General features: G+C 40.9%; 30 non-coding genes across 30 annotated transcripts; all 30 read right to left on the reverse strand.

The window, feature by feature from the left end:
- Positions 1-27: 27 nt before the first annotated feature.
- Positions 28-168, reverse strand: LOC116683681 (U4 spliceosomal RNA). Its single transcript, XR_004330667.1, has one exon. It is a non-coding gene; the product is annotated as a U4 spliceosomal RNA (small nuclear RNA).
- Positions 169-967: 799 nt separating this feature from the next.
- LOC116683701 (U4 spliceosomal RNA) lies at positions 968-1,108 on the reverse strand. The gene has a single exon (XR_004330686.1). It is a non-coding gene; the product is annotated as a U4 spliceosomal RNA (small nuclear RNA).
- A 670-nt stretch (positions 1,109-1,778) lies between these two features.
- LOC116683646 (U4 spliceosomal RNA) lies at positions 1,779-1,919 on the reverse strand. Its single transcript, XR_004330634.1, has one exon. It is a non-coding gene; the product is annotated as a U4 spliceosomal RNA (small nuclear RNA).
- An 800-nt stretch (positions 1,920-2,719) lies between these two features.
- Positions 2,720-2,860, reverse strand: LOC116683682 (U4 spliceosomal RNA). Its single transcript, XR_004330668.1, has one exon. It is a non-coding gene; the product is annotated as a U4 spliceosomal RNA (small nuclear RNA).
- A 669-nt stretch (positions 2,861-3,529) lies between these two features.
- On the reverse strand, positions 3,530-3,670 carry LOC116683683 (U4 spliceosomal RNA). The gene has a single exon (XR_004330669.1). It is a non-coding gene; the product is annotated as a U4 spliceosomal RNA (small nuclear RNA).
- A 799-nt stretch (positions 3,671-4,469) lies between these two features.
- On the reverse strand, positions 4,470-4,610 carry LOC116683685 (U4 spliceosomal RNA). The gene has a single exon (XR_004330671.1). It is a non-coding gene; the product is annotated as a U4 spliceosomal RNA (small nuclear RNA).
- Positions 4,611-5,408: 798 nt separating this feature from the next.
- On the reverse strand, positions 5,409-5,549 carry LOC116683632 (U4 spliceosomal RNA). Its single transcript, XR_004330620.1, has one exon. It is a non-coding gene; the product is annotated as a U4 spliceosomal RNA (small nuclear RNA).
- A 670-nt stretch (positions 5,550-6,219) lies between these two features.
- Positions 6,220-6,360, reverse strand: LOC116683645 (U4 spliceosomal RNA). Its single transcript, XR_004330633.1, has one exon. It is a non-coding gene; the product is annotated as a U4 spliceosomal RNA (small nuclear RNA).
- An 801-nt stretch (positions 6,361-7,161) lies between these two features.
- Positions 7,162-7,302, reverse strand: LOC116683687 (U4 spliceosomal RNA). The gene has a single exon (XR_004330672.1). It is a non-coding gene; the product is annotated as a U4 spliceosomal RNA (small nuclear RNA).
- A 670-nt stretch (positions 7,303-7,972) lies between these two features.
- On the reverse strand, positions 7,973-8,113 carry LOC116683635 (U4 spliceosomal RNA). Its single transcript, XR_004330623.1, has one exon. It is a non-coding gene; the product is annotated as a U4 spliceosomal RNA (small nuclear RNA).
- Positions 8,114-8,914: 801 nt separating this feature from the next.
- LOC116683638 (U4 spliceosomal RNA) lies at positions 8,915-9,054 on the reverse strand. The gene has a single exon (XR_004330626.1). It is a non-coding gene; the product is annotated as a U4 spliceosomal RNA (small nuclear RNA).
- A 670-nt stretch (positions 9,055-9,724) lies between these two features.
- On the reverse strand, positions 9,725-9,865 carry LOC116683688 (U4 spliceosomal RNA). Its single transcript, XR_004330673.1, has one exon. It is a non-coding gene; the product is annotated as a U4 spliceosomal RNA (small nuclear RNA).
- A 797-nt stretch (positions 9,866-10,662) lies between these two features.
- On the reverse strand, positions 10,663-10,803 carry LOC116683699 (U4 spliceosomal RNA). Its single transcript, XR_004330684.1, has one exon. It is a non-coding gene; the product is annotated as a U4 spliceosomal RNA (small nuclear RNA).
- A 799-nt stretch (positions 10,804-11,602) lies between these two features.
- On the reverse strand, positions 11,603-11,743 carry LOC116683689 (U4 spliceosomal RNA). The gene has a single exon (XR_004330674.1). It is a non-coding gene; the product is annotated as a U4 spliceosomal RNA (small nuclear RNA).
- A 671-nt stretch (positions 11,744-12,414) lies between these two features.
- On the reverse strand, positions 12,415-12,555 carry LOC116683620 (U4 spliceosomal RNA). Its single transcript, XR_004330608.1, has one exon. It is a non-coding gene; the product is annotated as a U4 spliceosomal RNA (small nuclear RNA).
- An 811-nt stretch (positions 12,556-13,366) lies between these two features.
- Positions 13,367-13,507, reverse strand: LOC116683690 (U4 spliceosomal RNA). Its single transcript, XR_004330675.1, has one exon. It is a non-coding gene; the product is annotated as a U4 spliceosomal RNA (small nuclear RNA).
- A 687-nt stretch (positions 13,508-14,194) lies between these two features.
- Positions 14,195-14,335, reverse strand: LOC116683631 (U4 spliceosomal RNA). Its single transcript, XR_004330619.1, has one exon. It is a non-coding gene; the product is annotated as a U4 spliceosomal RNA (small nuclear RNA).
- Positions 14,336-15,127: 792 nt separating this feature from the next.
- On the reverse strand, positions 15,128-15,268 carry LOC116683691 (U4 spliceosomal RNA). The gene has a single exon (XR_004330676.1). It is a non-coding gene; the product is annotated as a U4 spliceosomal RNA (small nuclear RNA).
- A 758-nt stretch (positions 15,269-16,026) lies between these two features.
- Positions 16,027-16,167, reverse strand: LOC116683692 (U4 spliceosomal RNA). Its single transcript, XR_004330677.1, has one exon. It is a non-coding gene; the product is annotated as a U4 spliceosomal RNA (small nuclear RNA).
- A 669-nt stretch (positions 16,168-16,836) lies between these two features.
- Positions 16,837-16,976, reverse strand: LOC116683622 (U4 spliceosomal RNA). Its single transcript, XR_004330610.1, has one exon. It is a non-coding gene; the product is annotated as a U4 spliceosomal RNA (small nuclear RNA).
- Positions 16,977-17,653: 677 nt separating this feature from the next.
- On the reverse strand, positions 17,654-17,793 carry LOC116683628 (U4 spliceosomal RNA). Its single transcript, XR_004330616.1, has one exon. It is a non-coding gene; the product is annotated as a U4 spliceosomal RNA (small nuclear RNA).
- A 797-nt stretch (positions 17,794-18,590) lies between these two features.
- Positions 18,591-18,730, reverse strand: LOC116683639 (U4 spliceosomal RNA). Its single transcript, XR_004330627.1, has one exon. It is a non-coding gene; the product is annotated as a U4 spliceosomal RNA (small nuclear RNA).
- A 673-nt stretch (positions 18,731-19,403) lies between these two features.
- On the reverse strand, positions 19,404-19,544 carry LOC116683693 (U4 spliceosomal RNA). Its single transcript, XR_004330678.1, has one exon. It is a non-coding gene; the product is annotated as a U4 spliceosomal RNA (small nuclear RNA).
- Positions 19,545-20,342: 798 nt separating this feature from the next.
- LOC116683694 (U4 spliceosomal RNA) lies at positions 20,343-20,483 on the reverse strand. The gene has a single exon (XR_004330679.1). It is a non-coding gene; the product is annotated as a U4 spliceosomal RNA (small nuclear RNA).
- A 796-nt stretch (positions 20,484-21,279) lies between these two features.
- On the reverse strand, positions 21,280-21,419 carry LOC116683623 (U4 spliceosomal RNA). The gene has a single exon (XR_004330611.1). It is a non-coding gene; the product is annotated as a U4 spliceosomal RNA (small nuclear RNA).
- Positions 21,420-22,088: 669 nt separating this feature from the next.
- On the reverse strand, positions 22,089-22,229 carry LOC116683637 (U4 spliceosomal RNA). The gene has a single exon (XR_004330625.1). It is a non-coding gene; the product is annotated as a U4 spliceosomal RNA (small nuclear RNA).
- Positions 22,230-23,025: 796 nt separating this feature from the next.
- Positions 23,026-23,166, reverse strand: LOC116683695 (U4 spliceosomal RNA). The gene has a single exon (XR_004330680.1). It is a non-coding gene; the product is annotated as a U4 spliceosomal RNA (small nuclear RNA).
- Positions 23,167-23,830: 664 nt separating this feature from the next.
- Positions 23,831-23,970, reverse strand: LOC116683619 (U4 spliceosomal RNA). Its single transcript, XR_004330607.1, has one exon. It is a non-coding gene; the product is annotated as a U4 spliceosomal RNA (small nuclear RNA).
- Positions 23,971-24,761: 791 nt separating this feature from the next.
- LOC116683697 (U4 spliceosomal RNA) lies at positions 24,762-24,902 on the reverse strand. The gene has a single exon (XR_004330682.1). It is a non-coding gene; the product is annotated as a U4 spliceosomal RNA (small nuclear RNA).
- A 668-nt stretch (positions 24,903-25,570) lies between these two features.
- On the reverse strand, positions 25,571-25,710 carry LOC116683630 (U4 spliceosomal RNA). The gene has a single exon (XR_004330618.1). It is a non-coding gene; the product is annotated as a U4 spliceosomal RNA (small nuclear RNA).
- Between the last annotated feature and the right edge of the window lie 9 nt (positions 25,711-25,719).

A 25,719-nucleotide genomic window follows, 5' to 3' on the forward strand; every position in this document is an offset into this window, starting at 1 on the left:
GGCTTTAATATTCATACACAAGTAAAGTCTCCCATGAGACTGACAAAAATTGCCAGAGCTGACTATATTTCAAGTCATCCCGGCGGGGTATTGGGTAAAGTTTTCAACCAGCAATAATCACGTCTCAGTAAAACCTCATAGACTATGAAAATGCCGCTGCGAAAGGATGACTTAAAGTCCTCCAACATTAAACTGGACCTGGTTTAGCACTCACAACAGACATGGTGCATAATTTCTCCACCCTCAGGGGGTGTACAGTCATACAGAAGATGCAAGTGATTGGCTTCTTGACCAAACTGACCTTTCCATGAGGTCACAGCTGTACAAGGACCATAAGCCATATGAAACATGATCTATATGTTTTCAATGAGTTATTGCTAGGCAAATGAAGTCTTCAGTCTATGTCAGCCACAGAATATGTGATGCATCTACCTGTCACTCAAAGCCGTCCACTCCTCAATAAAACAGAACGTTAAGCCTTAAAACTGTTGAAAACTGTTTATTTTAACCACTATGTCATTGTAATGGACAGGAAATTTGTCAGTAGGGACCAAACTTGTTTTCTAGTACTAAGCTGTGAGCATGGTTGCTTCTGCTGTAAATGTGGCATTTCAGAATAGAAGTCAATGGTGACTGAATGACTTTTGCAGCCAGAAATCTTTTCAGAAGGGACCAAACCTGTTTTCTAGTACTAAGCTGTGAGCATGGTTGCTTCTGCTGTAAATGTAGGCATTTCAGAACAGAAGTCAATGGTGACTGAATGACTTTTGCAGCCAGCATCAAGCGGCCATTCCAGGAACTGCAGATTTGGCCATTGCATTACAGCTGAAAGTACTGCACCATTTGGACAGGCTAATTTGATCATTCTGCTGAACTAGGACAACATTGGATAAATAATTATTACAAGATACTAATAATTCTCACTTACCTATGTCAACTGGCTTTAATATTCATACACAAGGTAAAGTCTCCCATGAGACTGACAAAAATTGCCAGAGCTGACTATATTTCAAGTCATCCCGGCGGGGTATTGGGTAAAGTTTTCAACCAGCAATAATCACGTCTCAGTAGAACCTCATAGACTATGAAAATGCCGCTGCGAAAGGATGACTTAAAGTCCTCCAACATTAAACTGGACCTGGTTTAGCACTTACAACAGACATGGTCCATCATTTCTCCACCCTCAGGGGGTGTACAGTCATACAGAAGATGCAAGTGATTGGCTTCTTGACCAAAACTGACCTTTCCATGAGGTCACAGCTGTACAAGGACCATAAGCCATATGAAACATGATCTATATGTCTTCAATGAGTTATTGCTAGGCAAATGAAGTCTTCAGTCTATGTCAGCCACAGAATATGTGATGCATCTACCTGTCACTCAAAGCCGTCCACTCCTCAATAAAACAGAACGTTAAGCTGTTGAAAACTGTTTATTTTAACCACTATGTCATTGTAATGGACAGGAAATTTGTCAGTAGGGACCAAACTTGTTTTCTAGTACTAAGCTGTGAGCATGGTTGCTTCTGCTGTAAATGTGGGCATTTCAGAATAGAAGTCAATGGTGACTGAATGACTTTTGCAGCCAGCATCAAGCGGCCATTCCAGGAACTGCAGATTTGGCCATTGAATTACAGCTGAAAGTACTGCACCATTTGGACAGGCTAATTTGATCATTCTGCTGAACTAGGACAACATTGGATAAATACTTATAACAAGATACTAATAGTTCTCACTTACCTATGTCAACTGGCTTTAATTTTCATACAGAAAGTAAAGTCTCCCATGAGACTGACAAAAATTGCCAGAGCTGACTATATTTCAAGTCTTGCCGGTGGGGTATTGGGTAAAGTTTTCAACCAGCAATAATCACGTCTCAGTAAAACCTCATAGACTATGAAAATGCCGCTGCGAAAGGATGACTTAAAGTCCTCCAACATTAAACTGGACCTGGTTTAGCACTCACAACAGACATGGTGCATAATTTCTCCACCCTCAGGGGGTGTACAGTCATACAGAAGATGCAAGTGATTGGCTTCTTGACCAAAACTGACCTTTCCATGAGGTCACAGCTGTACAAGGACCATAAGCCATATGAAACATGATCTATATGTTTTCAATGAGTTATTGCTAGGCAAATGAAGTCTTCAGTCTATGTCAGCCACAGAATATGTGATGCATCTACCTGTCACTCAAAGCCGTCCACTCCTCAATAAAACAGAACGTTAAGCCTTAAAACTGTTGAAAACTGTTTATTTTAACCACTATGTCATTGTAATGGACAGGAAATTTGTCAGTAGGGACCAAACTTGTTTTCTAGTACTAAGCTGTGAGCATGGTTGCTTCTGCTGTAAATGTGGGCATTTCAGAATAGAAGTCAATGGTGACTGAATGACTTTTGCAGCCAGAAATCTTTTCAGAAGGGACCAAACCTGTTTTCTAGTACTAAGCTGTGAGCATGGTTGCTTCTGCTGTAAATGTAGGCATTTCAGAACAGAAGTCAATGGTGACTGAATGACTTTTGCAGCCAGCATCAAGCGGCCATTCCAGGAACTGCAGATTTGGCCATTGCATTACAGCTGAAAGTACTACACCATTTGGACAGGGTAATTTGATCATTCTGCTGAACTAGGACAACATTGGATAAATACTTATAACAAGATACTAATAGTTCTCACTTACCTATGTCCACTGGCTTTAATATTCATACACAAGTTAAGTCTCCCATGAGACTGACAAAAATTGCCAGAGCTGACTATATTTCAAGTCATCCCGGCGGGGTATTGGGTAAAGTTTTCAACCAGCAATAATCACGTCTCAGTAAAACCTCATAGACTATGAAAATGCCGCTGCGAAAGGATGACTTAAAGTCCTCCAACATTAAACTGGACCTGGTTTAGCACTCACAACAGACATGGTCCATCATTTCTCCACCCTCAGGGGGTGTACAGTCATACAGAAGATGCAAGTGATTGGCTTCTTGACCCAAACTGACCTTTCCATGAGGTCACAGCTGTACAAGGACCATAAGCCATATGAAACATGATCTATATGTCTTCAATGAGTTATTGCTAGGCAAATGAAGTCTTCAGTCTATGTCAGCCACAGAATATGTGATGCATCTACCTGTCACTCAAAGCCGTCCACTCCTCAATAAAACAGAACGTTAAGCTGTTGAAAACTGTTTATTTTAACCACTATGTCATTGTAATGGACAGGAAATTTGTCAGTAGGGACCAAACTTGTTTTCTAGTACTAAGCTGTGAGCATGGTTGCTTCTGCTGTAAATGTGGGCATTTCAGAATAGAAGTCAATGGTGACTGAATGACTTTTGCAGCCAGCATCAAGCGGCCATTCCAGGAACTGCAGATCAGGCCATTGCATTACAGCTGAAAGTACTGCACCATTTGGACAGGCTAATTTGATCATTCTGCTGAACTAGGACAACATTGGATAAATACTTATAACAAGATACTAATAGTTCTCATTTACCTATGTCAACTGGCTTTAATATTCATACACAAGTAAAGTCTCCCATGAGACTGACAAAAATTGCCAGAGCTGACTATATTTCAAGTCATCCCGGCGGGGTATTGGGTAAAGTTTTCAACCAGCAATAATCACGTCTCAGTAAAACCTCATAGACTATGAAAATGCCGCTGCGAAAGGATGCTACAACCCTCCAACATTAAACTGGACTTGGTTTAGCACTTACAACAGACATGGTCCATCATTTCTCCACCCTCAGGGGGTGTACAGTCATACAGAAGATGCAAGTGATTGGCTTCTTGACCCAAACTGACCTTTCCATGAGGTCACAGCTGTACAAGGACCATAAGCCATATGAAACATGATCTATATGTCTTCAATGAGTTATTGCTAGGCAAATGAAGTCTTCAGTCTATGTCAGCCACAGAATATGTGATGCATCTACCTGTCACTCAAAGCCGTCCACTCCTCAATAAAACAGAACATTAAGCCTTAAAACTGTTGAAAACTGTTTATTTTAACCACTATGTCATTGTAATGGACAGGAAATTTGTCAGTAGGGACCAAACTTGTTTTCTAGTACTAAGCTGTGAGCATGGTTGCTTCTGCTGTAAATGTGGGCATTTCTGAATAAAAGTCAATGGTGACTGAATGACTTTTGCAGCCAGAAATCTTTTCAGAAGGGACCAAACCTGTTTTCTAGTACTAAGCTGTGAGCATGGTTGCTTCTGCTGTAAATGTGGGCATTTCAGAATAGAAGTCAATGGTTACTGAATGACTTTTGCAGCCAGCATCAAGCGGCCATTCCAGGAACTGCAGATTTTGCCATTGCATTACAGCTGAAAGTACTGCACCATTTGGACAGGCTAATTTGATCATTCTGCTGAACTAGGACAACATTGGATAAATACTTATAACAAGATACTAATAGTTCTCACTTACCTATGTCAACTGGCTTTAATATTCATACACAAGGTAAAGTCTCCCATGAGACTGACAAAAATTGCCAGAGCTGACTATATTTCAAGTCATCCCGGCGGGGTATTGGGTAAAGTTTTCAACCAGCAATAATCACGTCTCAGTAAAACCTCATAGACTATGAAAATGCCGCTGCGAAAGGATGACTTAAAGTCCTCCAACATTAAACTGGACTTGGTTTAGCACTTACAACAGACATGGTCCATCATTTCTCCACCCTCAGGGGGTGTACAGTCATACAGAAGATGCAAGTGATTGGCTTCTTGACCCAAACTGACCTTTCCATGAGGTCACAGCTGTACAAGGACCATAAGCCATATGAAACATGATCTATATGTCTTCAATGAGTTATTGCTAGGCAAATGAAGTCTTCAGTCTATGTCAGCCACAGAATATGTGATGCATCTACCTGTCACTCAAAGCCGTCCACTCCTCAATAAAACAGAACATTAAGCCTTAAAACTGTTGAAAAACGTTTATTTTAACCACTATGTCATTGTAATGGACAGGAAATTTGTCAGTAGGGACCAAACTTGTTTTCTAGTACTAAGCTGTGAGCATGGTTCTTCTGCTGTAAATGTGGGCATTTCAGAATAGAAGTCAATGGTGACTGAATGACTTTTGCAGCCAGAATTTTTCAGTAGGGACCAAACCTGTTTTCTAGTACTAAGCTGTGAGCATGGTTGCTTCTGCTGTAAATGTGGGCATTTCAGAACAGAAGTCAATGGTGACTGAATGACTTTTGCAGCCAGCATCAAGCGGCCATTCCAGGAACTGCAGATCAGGCCATTGCATTACAGCTGAAAGTACTACACCATTTGGACAGGCTAATTTGATCATTCTGCTGAACTAGGACAACATTGGATAAATAATTATAACAAGATACTAATAGTTCTCACTTACCTATGTCAACTGGCTTTAATATTCATACACAAGGTAAAGTCTCCCATGAGACTGACAAAAATTGCCAGAGGTGACTATATTTCAAGTCATCCCGGCGGGGTATTGGGTAAAGTTTTCAACCAGCAATAATCACGTCTCAGTAAAACCTCATAGACTATGAAAATGCCGCTGTGAAAGGATGCCCTAAAGTCCTCCAACATTAAACTGGACCTGGTTTAGCACTCACAACAGACATGGTCCATCATTTCTCCACCCTCAGGGGGTGTACAGTCATACAGAAGATGCAAGTGATTGGCTTCTTGACCCAAACTGACCTTTCCATGAGGTCACAGCTGTACAAGGACCATAAGCCATATGAAACATGATCTATATGTTTTCAATGAGTTATTGCTAGGCAAATGAAGTCTTCAGTCTATGTCAGCCACAGAATATGTGATGCATCTACCTGTCACTCAAAGCCGTCCACTCCTCAATAAAACAGAACGTTAAGCTGTTGAAAACTGTTTATTTTAACCACTATGTCATTGTAATGGACAGGAAATTTGTCAGTAGGGACCGAACTTGTTTTCTAGTACTAAGCTGTGAGCATGGTTGCTTCTGCTGTAAAGGTGGGCATTTCAGAACAGAAGTCAATGGTGACTGAATGACTTTTGCAGCCAGCATCAAGCGGCCATTCCAGGAACTGCAGATTTGGCCATTGCATTACAGCTGAAAGTACTGCACCATTTGGACAGGCTAATTTGATCATCCTGCTGAACTAGGACAACATTGGATAAATAATTATAACAAGATACTAATAATTCTCACTTACCTATGCCAACTGGCTTTAATATTCATACACAAGGTAAAGTCTCCCATGAGACTGACAAAAATTGCCAGAGCTGACTATATTTCAAGTCTTGCCGGCGGGGTATTGGGTAAAGTTTTCAACCAGCAATAATCACATCTCAGTATAACCTCATAGACTATGAAAATGCCGCTGCGAAAGGATGCCCTAAAGTCCTCCAACATTAAACTGGACCTGGTTTAGCACTCACAACAGACATGGTGCATAATTTCTCCACCCTCAGGGGGTGTACAGTCATACAGAAGATGCAAGTGATTGGCTTCTTGACCCAAACTGACCTTTCCATGAGGTCACAGCTGTACAAGGACCATAAGCCATATGAAACATGATCTATATGTTTTCAATGAGTTATTGCTAGGCAAATGAAGTCTTCAGTCTATGTCAGCCACAGAATATGTGATGCATCTACCTGTCACTCAAAGCCGTCCACTCCTCAATAAAACAGAACGTTAAGCCTTAAAACTGTTGAAAACTGTTTATTTTAACCACTATGTCATTGTAATGGACAGGAAATTTGTCAGTAGGGACCAAACTTGTTTTCTAGTACTAAGCTGTGAGCATGGTTGCTTCTGCTGTAAATGTGGGCATTTCAGAATAGAAGTCAATGGTGACTGAATGACTTTTGCAGCCAGAAATCTTTTCAGAAGGGACCAAACCTGTTTTCTAGTACTAAGCTGTGAGCATGGTTGCTTCTGCTGTAAATGTAGGCATTTCAGAACAGAAGTCAATGGTGACTGAATGACTTTTGCAGCCAGCATCAAGCGGCCATTCCAGGAACTGCAGATTTGGCCATTGCATTACAGCTGAAAGTACTGCACCATTTGGACAGGCTAATTTGATCATTCTGCTGAACTAGGACAACATTGGATAAATACTTATAACAAGATACTAATAGTTCTCACTTACCTATGTCAACTGGCTTTAATATTCATACACAAGGTAAAGTCTCCCATGAGACTGACAAAAATTGCCAGAGCTGACTATATTTCAAGTCATCCCGGCGGGGTATTGGGTAAAGTTTTCAACCAGCAATAATCACGTCTCAGTAAAACCTCATAGACTATGAAAATGCCGCTGCGAAAGGATGCTCCAAAGTCCTCCAACATTAAACTGGACCTGGTTTAGCACTTACAACAGACATGGTCCATCATTTCTCCACCCTCAGGGGGTGTACAGTCATACAGAAGATGCAAGTGATTGGCTTCTTGACCCAAACTGACCTTTCCATGAGGTCACAGCTGTACAAGGACCATAAGCCATATGAAACATGATCTATATGTCTTCAATGAGTTATTGCTAGGCAAATGAAGTCTTCAGTCTATGTCAGCCACAGAATATGTGATGCATCTACCTGTCACTCAAAGCCGTCCACTCCTCAATAAAACAGAACGTTAAGCTGTTGAAAACTGTTTATTTTAACCACTATGTCATTGTAATGGACAGGAAATTTGTCAGTAGGGACCAAACTTGTTTTCTAGTACTAAGCTGTGAGCATGGTTGCTTCTGCTGTAAATGTGGGCATTTCAGAATAGAAGTCAATGGTGACTGAATGACTTTTGCAGCCAGCATCAAGCGGCCATTCCAGGAACTGCAGATTTGGCCATTGAATTACAGCTGAAAGTACTGCACCATTTGGACAGGCTAATTTGATCATTCTGCTGAACTAGGACAACATTGGATAAATACTTATAACAAGATACTAATGGTTCTCACTTACCTATGTCCACTGGCTTTAATATTCATACACAAGGTAAAGTCTCCCATGAGACTGACAAAAATTGCCAGAGCTGACTATATTTCAAGTCTTGCCGGCGGGGTATTGGGTAAAGTTTTCAACCAGCAATAATCACGTCTCAGTAAAACCTCATAGACTATGAAAATGCCGCTGCGAAAGGATGACTTAAAGTCCTCCAACATTATACTGGACCTGGTTTAGCACTCACAACAGACATGGTGCATAATTTCTCCACCCTCAGGGGGTGTACAGTCATACAGAAGATGCAAGTGATTGGCTTCTTGACCCAAACTGACCTTTCCATGAGGTCACAGCTGTACAAGGACCATAAGCCATATGAAACATGATCTATATGTTTTCAATGAGTTATTGCTAGGCAAATGAAGTCTTCAGTCTATGTCAGCCACAGAATATGTGATGCATCTACCTGTCACTCAAAGCCGTCCACTCCTCAATAAAACAGAACGTTAAGCCTTAAAACTGTTGAAAACTGTTTATTTTAACCACTATGTCATTGTAATGGACAGGAAATTTGTCAGTAGGGACCAAACTTGTTTTCTAGTACCAAGCTGTGAGCATGGTTGCTTCTGCTGTAAATGTGGGCATTTCAGAATAGAAGTCAATGGTGACTGAATGACTTTTGCAGCCAGAAATCTTTTCAGAAGGGACCAAACCTGTTTTCTAGTACTAAGCTGTGAGCATGGTTGCTTCTGCTGTAAATGTAGGCATTTCAGAACAGAAGTCAATGGTGACTGAATGACTTTTGCAGCCAGCATCAAGCGGCCATTCCAGGAACTGCAGATTTGGCCATTGCATTACAGCTGAAAGTACTGCACCATTTGGACAGGCTAATTTGATCATTCTGCTGAACTAGGACAACATTGGATAAATACTTATAACAAGATACTAATAGTTCTCACTTACCTATGTCCACTGGCTTTAATATTCATACACAAGGTAAAGTCTCCCATGAGACTGACAAAAATTGCCAGAGCTGACTATATTTCAAGTCATCCCGGCGGGGTATTGGGTAAAGTTTTCAACAGCAATAATCACGTCTCAGTAAAACCTCATAGACTATGAAAATGCCGCTGCGAAAGGATGACTTAAAGTCCTCCAACATTAAACTGGACCTGGTTTAGCACTTACAACAGACATGGTCCATCATTTCTCCACCCTCAGGGGGTGTACAGTCATACAGAAGATGCAAGTGATTGGCTTCTTGACCCAAACTGACCTTTCCATGAGGTCACAGCTGTACAAGGACCATAAGCCATATGAAACATGATCTATATGTCTTCAATGAGTTATTGCTAGGCAAATGAAGTCTTCAGTCTATGTCAGCCACAGAATATGTGATGCATCTACCTGTCACTCAAAGCCGTCCACTCCTCAATAAAACAGAACGTTAAGCTGTTGAAAACTGTTTATTTTAACCACTATGTCATTGTAATGGACAGGAAATTTGTCAGTAGGGACCAAACTTGTTTTCTAGTACTAAGCTGTGAGCATGGTTGCTTCTGCTGTAAATGTGGGCATTTCAGAATAGAAGTCAATGGTGACTGAATGACTTTTGCAGCCAGCATCAAGCGGCCATTCCAGGAACTGCAGATTTGGCCATTGCATTACAGCTGAAAGTACTGCACCATTTGGACAGGCTAATTTGATCATTCTGCTGAACTAGGACAACATTGGATAAATACTTATAACAAGATACTAATAGTTCTCACTTACCTATGTCAACTGGCTTTAATATTCATACACAAGGTAAAGTCTCCCATGAGACTGACAAAAATTGCCAGAGCTGACTATATTTCAAGTCATCCCGGCGGGGTATTGGGTAAAGTTTTCAACCAGCAATAATCACGTCTCAGTAAAACCTCATAGACTATGAAAATGCCGCTGCGAAAGGATGCTAAACCTCCAACATTAAACTGGACTTGGTTTAGCACTTACAACAGACATGGTCCATCATTTCTCCACCCTCAGGGGGTGTACAGTCATACAGAAGATGCAAGTGATTGGCTTCTTGACCCAAACTGACCTTTCCATGAGGTCACAGCTGTACAAGGACCATAAGCCATATGAAACATGATCTATATGTCTTCAATGAGTTATTGCTAGGCAAATGAAGTCTTCAGTCTATGTCAGCCACAGAATATGTGATGCATCTACCTGTCACTCAAAGCCGTCCACTCCTCAATAAAACAGAACATTAAGCCTTAAAACTGTTGAAAACTGTTTATTTTAACCACTATGTCATTGTAATGGACAGGAAATTTGTCAGTAGGGACCAAACTTGTTTTCTAGTACTAAGCTGTGAGCATGGTTGCTTCTGCTGTAAATGTGGGCATTTCAGAATAAAAGTCAATGGTGACTGAATGACTTTTGCAGCCAGAAATCTTTTCAGAAGGGACCAAACCTGTTTTCTAGTACTAAGCTGTGAGCATGGTTGCTTCTGCTGTAAATGTGGGCATTTCAGAATAGAAGTCAATGGTGACTGAATGACTTTTGCAGCCAGCATCAAGCGGCCATTCCAGGAACTGCAGATTTGGCCATTGCATTACAGCTGAAAGTACTGCACCATTTGGACAGGCTAATTTGATCATTCTGCTGAACTAGGACAACATTGGATAAATACTTATAACAAGATACTAATAGTTCTCACTTACCTATGTCAACTGGCTTTAATATTCATACACAAGGTAAAGTCTCCCATGAGACTGACAAAAATTGCCAGAGCTGACTATATTTCGAGTCATCCCGGCGGGGTATTGGGTAAAGTTTTCAACCAGCAATAATCACGTCTCAGTAAAACCTCATAGACTATGAAAATGCCGCTGCGAAAGGATGACTTAAAGTCCTCCAACATTAAACTGGACTTGGTTTAGCACTTACAACAGACATGGTCCATCATTTCTCCACCCTCAGGGGGTGTACAGTCATACAGAAGATGCAAGTGATTGGCTTCTTGACCCAAACTGACCTTTCCATGAGGTCACAGCTGTACAAGGACCATAAGCCATATGAAACATGATCTATATGTCTTCAATGAGTTATTGCTAGGCAAATGAAGTCTTCAGTCTATGTCAGCCACAGAATATGTGATGCATCTACCTGTCACTCAAAGCCGTCCACTCCTCAATAAAACAGAACATTAAGCCTTAAAACTGTTGAAAACTGTTTATTTTAACCACTATGTCATTGTAATGGACAGGAAATTTGTCAGTAGGGACCAAACTTGTTTTCTAGTACTAAGCTGTGAGCATGGTTGCTTCTGCTGTAAATGTGGGCATTTCAGAATAGAAGTCAATGGTGACTGAATGACTTTTGCAGCCAGAATTTTTCAGAAGGGACCAAACCTGTTTTCTAGTACTAAGCTGTGAGCATGGTTGCTTCTGCTGTAAATGTGGGCATTTCAGAACAGAAGTCAATGGTGACTGAATGACTTTTGCAGCCAGCATCAAGCGGCCATTCCAGGAACTGCAGATCAGGCCATTGCATTACAGCTGAAAGTACTGCACCATTTGGACAGGCTAATTTGATCATTCTGCTGAACTAGGACAACATTGGATAAATACTTATAACAAGATACTAATAGTTCTCACTTACCTATGTCAACTGGCTTTAATATTCATACACAAGGTAAAGTCTCCCATGAGACTGACAAAAATTGCCAGAGCTGACTATATTTCAAGTCATCCCGGCGGGGTATTGGGTAAAGTTTTCAACCAGCAATAATCACGTCTCAGTAAAACCTCATAGACTATGAAAATGCCGCTGCGAAAGGATGCCCTAAAGTCCTCCAACATTAAACTGGACCTGGTTTAGCACTCACAACAGACATGGTCCATCATTTCTCCACCCTCAGGGGGTGTACAGTCATACAGAAGATGCAAGTGATTGGCTTCTTGACCAAAACTGACCTTTCCATGAGGTCACAGCTGTACAAGGACCATAAGCCATATGAAACATGATCTATATGTCTTCAATGAGTTATTGCTAGGCAAATGAAGTCTTCAGTCTATGTCAGCCACAGAATATGTGATGCATCTACCTGTCACTCAAAGCCGTCCACTCCTCAATAAAACAGAAGCCTTAAGCTGTTGAAAACTGTTTATTTTAACCACTATGTCATTGTAATGGACAGGAAATTTGTCAGTAGGGACCAAACTTGTTTTCTAGTACTAAGCTGTGAGCATGGTTGCTTCTGCTGTAAATGTGGGCATTTCAGAATAGAAGTCAATGGTGACTGAATGACTTTTGCAGCCAGCATCAAGCGGCCATTCCAGGAACTGCAGATTTGGCCATTGCATTACAGCTGAAAGTACTGCACCATTTGGACAGGCTAATTTGATCATTCTGCTGAACTAGGACAACATTGGATAAATACTTATAACAAGATACTAATAGTTCTCACTTACCTATGTCAACTGGCTTTAATTTTCATACACATAGTAAAGTCTCCCATGAGACTGACAAAAATTGCCAGAGCTGACTATATTTCGAGTCATCCCGGCGGGGTATCGGGTAAAGTTTTCAACCAGCAATAATCACGTCTCAGTAAAACCTCATAGACTATGAAAATGCCGCTGCGAAAGGATGACTTAAAGTCCTCCAACATTAAACTGGACCTGGTTTAGCACTCACAACAGACATGGTGCATAATTTCTCCACCCTCAGGGGGTGTACAGTCATACAGAAGATGCAAGTGATTGGCTTCTTGACCCAAACTGACCTTTCCATGAGGTCACAGCTGTACAAGGACCATAAGCCATATGAAACATGATCTATATGTTTTCAATGAGTTATTGCTAGGCAAATGAAGTCTTCAGTCTATGTCAGCCACAGAATATGTGATGCATCTACCTGTCACTCAAAGCCGTCCACTCCTCAATAAAACAGAACGTTAAGCCTTAAAACTGTTGAAAACTGTTTATTTTAACCACTATGTCATTGTAATGGACAGGAAATTTGTCAGTAGGGACCAAACTTGTTTTCTAGTACTAAGCAATGTGACTGAATGAGCATGGTTGCTTCTGCTGTAAATGTGGGCATTTCAGAATAGAAGTCAATGGTGACTGAATGACTTTTGCAGCCAGAAATCTTTTCAGAAGGGACCAAACCTGTTTTCTAGTACTAAGCTGTGAGCATGGTTGCTTCTGCTGTAAATGTAGGCATTTCAGAACAGAAGTCAATGGTGACTGAATGACTTTTGCAGCCAGCATCAAGCGGCCATTCCAGGAACTGCAGATTTGGCCATTGCATTACAGCTGAAAGTACTGCACCATTTGGACAGGCTAATTTGATCATTCTGCTGAACTAGGACAACATTGGATAAATAATTATTACAAGATACTAATAATTCTCACTTACCTATGTCAACTGGCTTTAATATTCATACACAAGGTAAAGTCTCCCATGAGACTGACAAAAATTGCCAGAGCTGACTATATTTCAAGTCATCCCGGCGGGGTATTGGGTAAAGTTTTCAACCAGCAATAATCACGTCTCAGTAAAACCTCATAGACTATGAAAATGCCGCTGCGAAAGGATGCTAAAGTCCTCCAACATTAAACTGGACCTGGTTTAGCACTTACAACAGACATGGTCCATCATTTCTCCACCCTCAGGGGGTGTACAGTCATACAGAAGATGCAAGTGATTGGCTTCTTGACCCAAACTGACCTTTCCATGAGGTCACAGCTGTACAAGGACCATAAGCCATATGAAACATGATCTATATGTCTTCAATGAGTTATTGCTAGGCAAATGAAGTCTTCAGTCTATGTCAGCCACAGAATATGTGATGCATCTACCTGTCACTCAAAGCCGTCCACTCCTCAATAAAACAGAACGTTAAGCTGTTGAAAACTGTTTATTTTAACCACTATGTCATTGTAATGGACAGGAAATTTGTCAGTAGGGACCAAACTTGTTTTCTAGTACTAAGCTGTGAGCATGCTGTAAATGTGGGCATTCTGAAGTCAATGGTGAAATGACTTTTGCAGCCAGCAGAATAGGTCAATGGTGACTGAATGACTTTTGCAGCCAGCATCAAGCGGCCATTCCAGGAACTGCAGATGGCCATTGCATTACAGCTGAAAGTACTGCACCATTTGGACAGGCTAATTTGATCATTCTGCTGAACTAGGACAACATTGGATAAATACTTATAACAAGATACTAATAGTTCTCACTTACCTATGTCAACTGGCTTTAATATTCATACACAAGGTAAAGTCTCCCATGAGACTGACAAAAATTGCCAGAGCTGACTATATTTCAAGTCTTCCCGGCGAGGTATTGGGTAAAGTTTTCAACCAGCAATAATCACGTCTCAGTAAAACCTCATTGACTATGAAAATGCCGCTGCGAAAGGACTACTTGAAGTCCTCCAACATTAAACTGGACCTGGTTTAGCACTCACAACAGACATGGTGCATAATTTCTCCACCCTCAGGGGGTGTACAGTCATACAGAAGATGCAAGAGATTGGCTTCTTGACCAAAACTGACCTTTCCATGAGGTCACAGCTGTACAAGGACCATAAGCTATATGAAACATGATCTATATGTTTCAATGAGTTATTGCTAGGCAAATGAAGTCTTCAGTCTATGTCAGCCACAGAATATGTGATGCATCTACCTGTCACTCAAAGCCGTCCACTCCTCAATAAAACAGAACGTTAAGCTGTTGAAAACTGTTTATTTTAACCACTATGTCATTGTAATGGACAGGAAATTTGTCAGTAGGGACCAAACTTGTTTTCTAGTACTAAGCTGTGAGCATGGTTGCTTCTGCTGTAAATGTGGGCATTTCAGAATAGAAGTCAATGGTGACTGAATGACTTTTGCAGCCAGAAATCTTTTCAGAAGGGACCAAACCTGTTTTCTAGTACTAAGCTGTGAGCATGGTTGCTTCTGCTGTAAATGTAGGCATTTCAGAACAGAAGTCAATGGTGACTGAATGACTTTTGCAGCCAGCATCAAGCGGCCATTCCAGGAACTGCAGATTTGGCCATTGCATTACAGCTGAAAGTACTGCACCATTTGGACAGGCTAATTTGATCATTCTGCTGAACTAGGACAACATTGGATAAATACTTATAACAAGATACTAATAGTTCTCACTTACCTATGTCAACTGGCTTTAATATTCATACACAAGGTAAAGTCTCCCATGAGACTGACAAAAATTGCCAGAGCTGACTATATTTCAAGTCATCCCGGCGGGGTATTGGGTAAAGTTTTCAACCAGCAATAATCACGTCTCAGTAAAACCTCATAGACTATGAAAATGCCGCTGCGAAAGGATGCTTAAAGTCCTCCAACATTAAACTGGACCTGGTTTAGCACTTACAACAGACATGGTGCATCATTTCTCCACCCTCAGGGGGTGTACAGTCATACAGAAGATGCAAGTGATTGGCTTCTTGACCCAAACTGACCTTTCCATGAGGTCACAGCTGTACAAGGACCATAAGCCATATGAAACATGATCTATATGTCTTCAATGAGTTATTGCTAGGCAAATGAAGTCTTCAGTCTATGTCAGCCACAGAATATGTGATGCATCTACCTGTCACTCAAAGCCGTCCACTCCTCAATAAACAGAACATTAAGCCTTAAAACTGTTGAAAACTGTTTATTTTAACCACTATGTCATTGTAATGGACAGGAAATTTGTCAGTAGGGACCAAACTTGTTTTCTAGTACTAAGCTGTGAGCATGGTTGCTTCTGCTGTAAATGTGGGCATTTCAGAATAGAAGTCAATGGTGACTGAATGACTTTTGCAGCCAGAATTTTTTCAGTCTAAGCTGTGAGCATGGTTGCTTCTGCTGTAAATGTGGGCATTTCAGAACAGAAGTCAATGGTGACTGAATGACTTTTGCAGCCATTTCCAGGAACAGATCAGGCCATTGCATTACAGCTGAAAGTACTGCACCATTTGGACAGGCTAATTTGATCATTCTGCTGAACTAGGACAACATTGGATAAATACTTATAACAAGATACTAATAGTTCTCACTTACCTATGTCAACTGGCTTTAATATTCATACACAAGGTAAAGTCTCCCATGAGACTGACAAAAATTGCCAGAGCTGACTATATTTCAAGTCATCCCGGCGGGGTATTGGGTAAAGTTTTCAACCAGCAATAATCACGTCTCAGTAAAACCTCATAGACTATGAAAATGCCGCTGCGAAAGGATGACTTAAAGTCCTCCAACATTAAACTGGACCTGGTTTAGCACTCACAACAGACATGGTGCATCATTTCTCCACCCTCAGGGGGTGTACAGTCATACAGAAGATGCAAGTGATTGGCTTCTTGACCCAAACTGACCTTTCCATGAGGTCACAGCTGTACAAGGACCATAAGCCATATGAAACATGATCTATATGTTTTCAATGAGTTATTGCTAGGCAAATGAAGTCTTCAGTCTATGTCAGCCACAGAATATGTGATGCATCTACCTGTCACTCAAAGCCGTCCACTCCTCAATAAAACAGAACGTTAAGCTGTTGAAAACTGTTTATTTTAACCACTATGTCATTGTAATGGACAGGAAATTTGTCAGTAGGGACCAAACTTGTTTTCTAGTACTAAGCTGTGAGCATGGTTGCTTCTGCTGTAAATGTGGGCATTTCAGAATAGAAGTCAATGGTGACTGAATGACTTTTGCAGCCAGCATCAAGCGGCCATTCCAGGAACTGCAGATTTGGCCATTGCATTACAGCTGAAAGTACTGCACCATTTGGACAGGCTAATTTGATCATTCTGCTGAACTAGGACAACATTGGATAAATACTTATAACAAGATACTAATAGTTCTCACTTACCTATGTCAACTGGCTTTAATATTCATACACAAGTAAAGTCTCCCATGAGACTGACAAAAATTGCCAGAGCTGACTATATTTCAAGTCATCCCGGCGGGGTATGGGTAAAGTTTTCAACTAGCAATAATCACGTCTCAGTAAAACCTCATAGACTATGAAAATGCCGCTGCGAAAGGATGACTTAAAGTCCTCCAACATTAAACTGGACCTGGTTTAGCACTCACAACAGACATGGTGCATATTTCTCCACCCTCAGGGGGTGTACAGTCATACAGAAGATGCAAGTGATTGGCTTCTTGACCCAAACTGACCTTTCCATGAGGTCACAGCTGTACAAGGACCATAAGCCATATGAAACATGATCTATATGTTTTCAATGAGTTATTGCTAGGCAAATGAAGTCTTCAGTCTATGTCAGCCACAGAATATGTGATGCATCTACCTGTCACTCAAAGCCGTCCACTCCTCAATAAAACAGAACGTTAAGCCTTAAAACTGTTGAAAACTGTTTATTTTAACCACTATGTCATTGTAATGGACAGGAAATTTGTCAGTAGGGACAAAACTTGTTTTCTAGTGCTTAGCTGTGAGCATGGTTGCTTCTGCTGTAAATGTGGGCATTTCAGAATAGAAGTCAATGGTGACTGAATGACTTTTGCAGCCAGCATCAAGCGGCCATTCCAGGAACTGCAGATTTGGCCATTGAATTACAGCTGAAAGTACTGCACCATTTGGACAGGCTAATTTGATCATTCTGCTGAACTAGGACAACATTGGATAAATACTTATAACAAGATACTATTAGTTCTCACTTACCTATGTCAACTGGCTTTAATATTCATACACAAAGTAAAGTCTCCCATGAGACTGACAAAAATTGCCAGAGCTGACTATATTTCAAGTCATCCCGGCGGGGTATTGGGTAAAGTTTTCAACCAGCAATAATCACGTCTCAGTAAACCTCATAGACTATGAAAATGCCGCTGCGAAAGGATGACTTAAAGTCCTCCAACATTAAACTGGACCTGGTTTAGCACTTACAACAGACATGGTGCATCATTTCTCCACCCTCAGGGGGTGTACAGTCATACAGAAGATGCAAGTGATTGGCTTCTTGACCAAAACTGACCTTTCCATGAGGTCACAGCTGTACAAGGACCATAAGCCATATGAAACATGATCTATATGTTTCAATGAGTTATTGCTAGGCAAATGAAGTCTTCAGTCTATGTCAGCCACAGAATATGTGATGCATCTACCTGTCACTCAAAGCCGTCCACTCCTCAATAAAGAACGTTAAGCCTTAAAACTGTTGAAAACTGTTTATTTTAACCACTATGTCATTGTAATGGACAGGAAATTTGTCAGTAGGGACCAAACTTGTTTTCTAGTACTAAGCTGTGAGCATGGTTGCTTCTGCTGTAAATGTGGGCATTTCAGAATAGAAGTCAATGGTGACTGAATGACTTTTGCAGCCAGAAATCTTTTCAGAAGGGACCAAACCTGTTTTCTAGTACTAAGCTGTGAGCATGGTTGCTTCTGCTGTAAATGTGGGCATTTCAGAACAGAAGTCAATGGTGACTGAATGACTTTTGCAGCCAGCATCAAGCGGCCATTCCAGGAACTGCAGATCAGGCCATTGCATTACAGCTGAAAGTACTGCACCATTTGGACAGGCTAATTTGATCATTCTGCTGAACTAGGACAACATTGGATAAATACTTATAACAAGATACTAATAGTTCTCACTTACCTATGTCAACTGGCTTTAATATTCATACACAAGGTAAAGTCTCCCATGAGACTGACAAAATTGCCAGAGCTGACTATATTTCAAGTCATCCCGGCGGGGTATTGGGTAAAGTTTTCAACCAGCAATAATCACGTCTCAGTAAAACCTCATAGACTATGAAAATGCCGCTGCGAAAGGATGCTAAACCTCCAACATTAAACTGGACCTTGGTTTAGCACTTACAACAGACATGGTCCATCATTTCTCCACCCTCAGGGGGTGTACAGTCATACAGAAGATGCAAGTGATTGGCTTCTTGACCCAAACTGACCTTTCCATGAGGTCACAGCTGTACAAGGACCATAAGCCATATGAAACATGATCTATATGTCTTCAATGAGTTATTGCTAGGCAAATGAAGTCTTCAGTCTATGTCAGCCACAGAATATGTGATGCATCTACCTGTCACTCAAAGCCGTCCACTCCTCAATAAAACAGAACATAAGCCTTAAACTGTTGAAAACTGTTTATTTTAACCACTATGTCATTGTAATGGACAGGAAATTTGTCAGTAGGGACCAAACTTGTTTTCTAGTACTAAGCTGTGAGCATGGTTGCTTCTGCTGTAAATGTGGGCATTTCAGAATAGAAGTCAATGGTGACTGAATGACTTTTGCAGCCAGCATCAAGCGGCCATTCCAGGAACTGCAGATTTTGCCATTGCATTACAGCTGAAAGTACTGCACCATTTGGACAGGCTAATTTGATCATTCTGCTGAACTAGGACAACATTGGATAAATACTTATAACAAGATACTAATAGTTCTCACTTACCTATGTCAACTGGCTTTAATATTCATACACAAGGTAAAGTCTCCCATGAGACTGACAAAAATTGCCAGAGCTGACTATATTTCAAGTCATCCCGGCGGGGTATTGGGTAAAGTTTTCAACCAGCAATAATCACGTCTCAGTAAAACCTCATAGACTATGAAAATGCCGCTGCGAAAGGATGCTACAAACTCCTCCAACATTAAACTGGACTTGGTTTAGCACTTACAACAGACATGGTCCATCATTTCTCCACCCTCAGGGGGTGTACAGTCATACAGAAGATGCAAGTGATTGGCTTCTTGACCCAAACTGACCTTTCCATGAGGTCACAGCTGTACAAGGACCATAAGCCATATGAAACATGATCTATATGTCTTCAATGAGTTATTGCTAGGCAAATGAAGTCTTCAGTCTATGTCAGCCACAGAATATGTGATGCATCTACCTGTCACTCAAAGCCGTCCACTCCTCAATAAAACAGAACGTTAAGCCTTAAAACTGTTGAAAACTGTTTATTTTAACCACTATGTCATTGTAATGGACAGGAAATTTGTCAGTAGGGACCAAACTTGTTTTCTAGTACTAAGCTGTGAGCATGGTTGCTTCTGCTGTAAATGTGGGCATTTCAGAATAAAGTCAATGGTGACTGAATGACTTTTGCAGCCAGATCTTTTCAGAAGGGACCAAACCTGTTTTCTAGTACTAAGCTGTGAGCATGGTTGCTTCTGCTGTAAATGTGGGCATTTCAGAATAGAAGTCAATGGTTACTGAATGACTTTTGCAGCCAGCATCAAGCGGCCATTCCAGGAACTGCAGATTTGGCCATTGCATTACAGCTGAAAGTACTGCACCATTTGGACAGGCTAATTTGATCATTCTGCTGAACTAGGACAACATTGGATAAATAATTATAACAAGATACTAATAGTTCTCACTTACCTATGTCAACTGGCTTTAATATTCATACACAAGGTAAAGTCTCCCATGAGACTGACAAAAATTGCCAGAGCTGACTATATTTCAAGTCATCCCGGCGGGGTATTGGGTAAAGTTTTCAACCAGCAATAATCACGTCTCAGTAAAACCTCATAGACTATGAAAATGCCGCTGCGAAAGGATGACTTAAAGTCCTCCAACATTAAACTGGATTGGTTTAGCACTTACAACAGACATGGTGCATCATTTCTCCACCCTCAGGGGGTGTACAGTCATACAGAAGATGCAAGTGATTGGCTTCTTGACCCAAACTGACCTTTCCATGAGGTCACAGCTGTACAAGGACCATAAGCCATATGAAACATGATCTATATGTCTTCAATGAGTTATTGCTAGGCAAATGAAGTCTTCAGTCTATGTCAGCCACAGAATATGTGATGCATCTACCTGTCACTCAAAGCCGTCCACTCCTCAATAAAACAGAACATTAAGCCTTAAAACTGTTGAAAACTGTTTATTTTAACCACTATGTCATTGTAATGGACAGGAAATTTGTCAGTAGGGACCAAACTTGTTTTCTAGTACTAAGCTGTGAGCATTTTCCTTCTGCTGTAAATGTGGGCATTTCAGAATAGAAGTCAATGGTGACTGAATGACTTTTGCAGCCAGAATTTTTTCAGTAGGGACCAAACCTGTTTTCTAGTACTAAGCTGTGAGCATGGTTGCTTCTGCTGTAATGTTGGCATTTCAGAACAGAAGTCAATGGTGACTGAATGACTTTTGCAGCCAGCATCAAGCGGCCATTCCAGGAACTGCAGATCAGGCCATTGCATTACAGCTGAAAGTACTGCACCATTTGGACAGGCTAATTTGATCATTCTGCTGAACTAGGACAACATTGGATAAATACTTATAACAAGATACTAATAGTTCTCACTTACCTATGTCAACTGGCTTTTATTCGATACACAAGGTAAAGTCTCCCATGAGACTGACAAAAATTGCCAGAGCTGACTATATTTCAAGTCATCCCGGCGGGGTATTGGTAAAGTTTTCAACTAGCAATAATCACGTCTCAGTAAAACCTCATAGACTATGAAAATGCCGCTGCGAAAGGATGCCCTAAAGTCCTCCAACATTAAACTGGACCTTTGGTTTAGCACTCACACAGACATGGTCCATCATTTCTCCACCCTCAGGGGGTGTACAGTCATACAGAAGATGCAAGTGATTGGCTTCTTGACCCAAACTGACCTTTCCATGAGGTCACAGCTGTACAAGGACCATAAGCCATATGAAACATGATCTATATGTCTTCAATGAGTTATTGCTAGGCAAATGAAGTCTTCAGTCTATGTCAGCCACAGAATATGTGATGCATCTACCTGTCACTCAAAGCCGTCCACTCCTCAATAAAACAGAACGTTAAGCTGTTGAAAACTGTTTATTTTAACCACTATGTCATTGTAATGGACAGGAAATTTGTCAGTAGGGACCAAACTTGTTTTCTAGTACTAAGCTGTGAGCATGTTGCTTCTGCTGTAAATGTGGGCATTTCAGAATAGAAGTCAATGGTGACTGAATGACTTTTGCAGCCAGCATCAAGCGGCCATTCCAGGAACTGCAGATTTGGCCATTGCATTACAGCTGAAAGTACTGCACCATTTGGACAGGCTAATTTGATCATTCTGCTGAACTAGGACAACATTGGATAATACTTATAACAAGATACTAATAGTTCTCACTTACCTATGTCAACTGGCTTTAATTTTCATACAGAAAGTAAAGTCTCCCATGAGACTGACAAAAATTGCCAGAGCTGACTATATTTCAAGTCTTGCCGGCGGGGTATTGGGTAAAGTTTTCAACCAGCAATAATCACGTCTCAGTAAAACCTCATAGACTATGAAAATGCCGCTGCGAAAGGATGACTTAAAGTCCTCCAACATTATACTGGACCTGGTTTAGCACTCACAACAGACATGGTGCATATTTTCTCCACCTCAGGGGGTTACAGTCATACAGAAGATGCAAGTGATTGGCTTCTTGACCAAACTGACCTTTCCATGAGGTCACAGCTGTACAAGGACCATAAGCCATATGAAACATGATCTATATGTTTTCAATGAGTTATTGCTAGGCAAATGAAGTCTTCAGTCTATGTCAGCCACAGAATATGTGATGCATCTACCTGTCACTCAAAGCCGTCCACTCCTCAATAAAACAGAACGTAAGCCTTAAACTGTTGAAAACTGTTTATTTTAACCACTATGTCATTGTAATGGACAGGAAATTTGTCAGTAGGGACCAAACTTGTTTTCTAGTACCAAGCTGTGAGCATGGTTGCTTCTGCTGTAAATGTGGGCATTTCAGAATAGAAGTCAATGGTGACTGAATGACTTTTGCAGCCAGAAATCTTTTCAGAAGGGACCAAACCTGTTTTCTAGTACTAAGCTGTGAGCATGGTTGCTTCTGCTGTAAATGTAGGCATTTCAGAACAGAAGTCAATGGTGACTGAATGACTTTTGCAGCCAGCATCAAGCGGCCATTCCAGGAACTGCAGATTTGGCCATTGCATTACAGCTGAAAGTACTGCACCATTTGGACAGGCTAATTTGATCATTCTGCTGAACTAGGACAACATTGGATAAATACTTATAACAAGATACTAATAGTTCTCACTTACCTATGTCAACTGGCTTTAATATTCATACACAAGGTAAAGTCTCCCATGAGACTGACAAAAATTGCCAGAGCTGACTATATTTCAAGTCATCCCGGCGGGGTATTGGGTAAAGTTTTCAACCAGCAATAATCACGTCTCAGTAAAACCTCATAGACTATGAAAATGCCGCTGCGAAAGGATGCTTAAAGTCCTCCAACATTAAACTGGACCTGGTTTAGCACTTACAACAGACATGGTCCATCATTTCTCCACCCTCAGGGGGTGTACAGTCATACAGAAGATGCAAGTGATTGGCTTCTTGACCAAACTGACCTTTCCATGAGGTCACAGCTGTACAAGGACCATAAGCCATATGAAACATGATCTATATGTCTTCAATGAGTTATTGCTAGGCAAATGAAGTCTTCAGTCTATGTCAGCCACAGAATATGTGATGCATCTACCTGTCACTCAAAGCCGTCCACTCCTCAATAAAACAGAACGTTAAGCTGTTGAAAACTGTTTATTTTAACCACTATGTCATTGTAATGGACAGGAAATTTGTCAGTAGGGACCAAACTTGTTTTCTAGTACTAAGCTGTGAGCATGGTTGCTTCTGCTGTAAATGTGGGCATTTCAGAATAGAAGTCAATGGTGACTGAATGACTTTTGCAGCCAGCATCAAGCGGCCATTCCAGGAACTGCAGATTGGCCATTGCATTACAGCTGAAAGTACTGCACCATTTGGACAGGCTAATTTGATCATTCTGCTGAACTAGGACAACATTGGATAAATACTTATAACAAGATACTAATAGTTCTCACTTACCTATGTCAACTGGCTTTAATTTCATACACAAGTAAGTCTCCCATGAGACTGACAAAAATTGCCAGAGCTGACTATATTTCAGTCATCCCGGCGGGGTATTGGGTAAAGTTTTCAACCAGCAATAATCACGTCTCAGTAAAACCTCATAGACTATGAAAATGCCGCTGCGAAAGGATGACTTAAAGTCCTCCAACATTAAACTGGACTTGGTTTAGCACTCACAACAGACATGGTGCATCATTTCTCCCACCCTCAGGGGTGTACAGTCATACAGAAGATGCAAGTGATTGGCTTCTTGACCAAACTGACCTTTCCATGAGGTCACAGCTGTACAAGGACCATAGCCATATGAAACATGATCTATATGTTTCAATGAGTTATTGCTAGGCAAATGAAGTCTTCAGTCTATGTCAGCCACAGAATATGTGATGCATCTACCTGTCACTCAAAGCCGTCCACTCCTCAATAAAACAGAACGTTAAGCTGTTGAAAACTGTTTATTTTAACCACTATGTCATTGTAATGGACAGGAAATTTGTCAGTAGGGACCAAACTTGTTTTCTAGTACTAAGCTGTGAGCATGGTTGCTTCTGCTGTAAATGTGGGCATTTCAGAATAGAAGTCAATGGTGACTGAATGACTTTTGCAGCCAGAAATCTTTTCAGAAGGGACCAAACCTGTTTTCTAGTACTAAGCTGTGAGCATGGTTGCTTCTGCTGTAAATGTAGGCATTTCAGAACAGAAGTCAATGGTGACTGAATGACTTTTGCAGCCAGCATCAAGCGGCCATTCCAGGAACTGCAGATTTGGCCATTGCATTACAGCTGAAAGTACTACACACCATTTGGACAGGCTAATTTGATCATTCTGCTGAACTAGGACAACATTGGATAAATACTTATAACAATATACTAATAGTTCTCACTTACCTATGTCCACTGGCTTTAATATTCATACACAAGGTAAGTCTCCCATGAGACTGACAAAAATTGCCAGAGCTGACTATATTTCAAGTCATCCCGGCGGGGTATTGGGTAAAGTTTTCAACCAGCAATAATCACGTCTCAGTAAAACCTCATAGACTATGAAAATGCCGCTGCGAAAGGATGACTTAAAGTCCTCCAACATTAAACTGGACCTGGTTTAGCACTCACAACAGACATGTCCATCATTTCTCCACCCTCAGGGGTGTACAGTCATACAGAGATGCAAGTGATTGGCTTCTTGACCCAAACTGACCTTTCCATGAGGTCACAGCTGTACAGGACCATAAGCCATATGAAACATGATCTATATGTCTTCAATGAGTTATTGCTAGGCAAATGAAGTCTTCAGTCTATGTCAGCCACAGAATATGTGATGCATCTACCTGTCACTCAAAGCCGTCCACTCCTCATAAAACAGAACGTTAAGCCTTAAAACTGTTGAAAACTGTTTATTTTAAACCACTATGTCATTGTAATGGACAGAAATTTGTCAGTAGGGACCAAACTTGTTTTCTAGTACTAAGCTGTGAGCATGGTTGCTTCTGCTGTAAATGTGGGCATTTCAGAATAGAAGTCAATGGTGACTGAATGACTTTTTGCAGCCAGCATCAAGCGGCCATTCCATGAACTGCAGATCAGGCCATTGCTTACAGCTGAAAGTACTGCCCATTTGGACAGGCTATTTGATCATTCTGCTGAACTAGGACAACATTGGATAAATACTTATAACAAGATACTATATTCTCACTTACCTATGTCAACTGGCTTTAATATTCATACACAAGTAAAGTCTCCCATGAGACTGACAAAAATTGCCAGAGCTGACTATATTCAAGTCATCCCGGCGGGGTATTGGGTAAAGTTTTCAACCAGCAATAATCACGTCTCAGTAAAACCTCATAGACTATGAAATGGCCGCTGCGAAAGGATGCTACAAAC

This window comes from Etheostoma spectabile, unplaced genomic scaffold (genome assembly GCF_008692095.1).
Source record: "Etheostoma spectabile isolate EspeVRDwgs_2016 unplaced genomic scaffold, UIUC_Espe_1.0 scaffold00019056, whole genome shotgun sequence".
Taxonomy (NCBI): domain Eukaryota; kingdom Metazoa; phylum Chordata; class Actinopteri; order Perciformes; family Percidae; genus Etheostoma; species Etheostoma spectabile.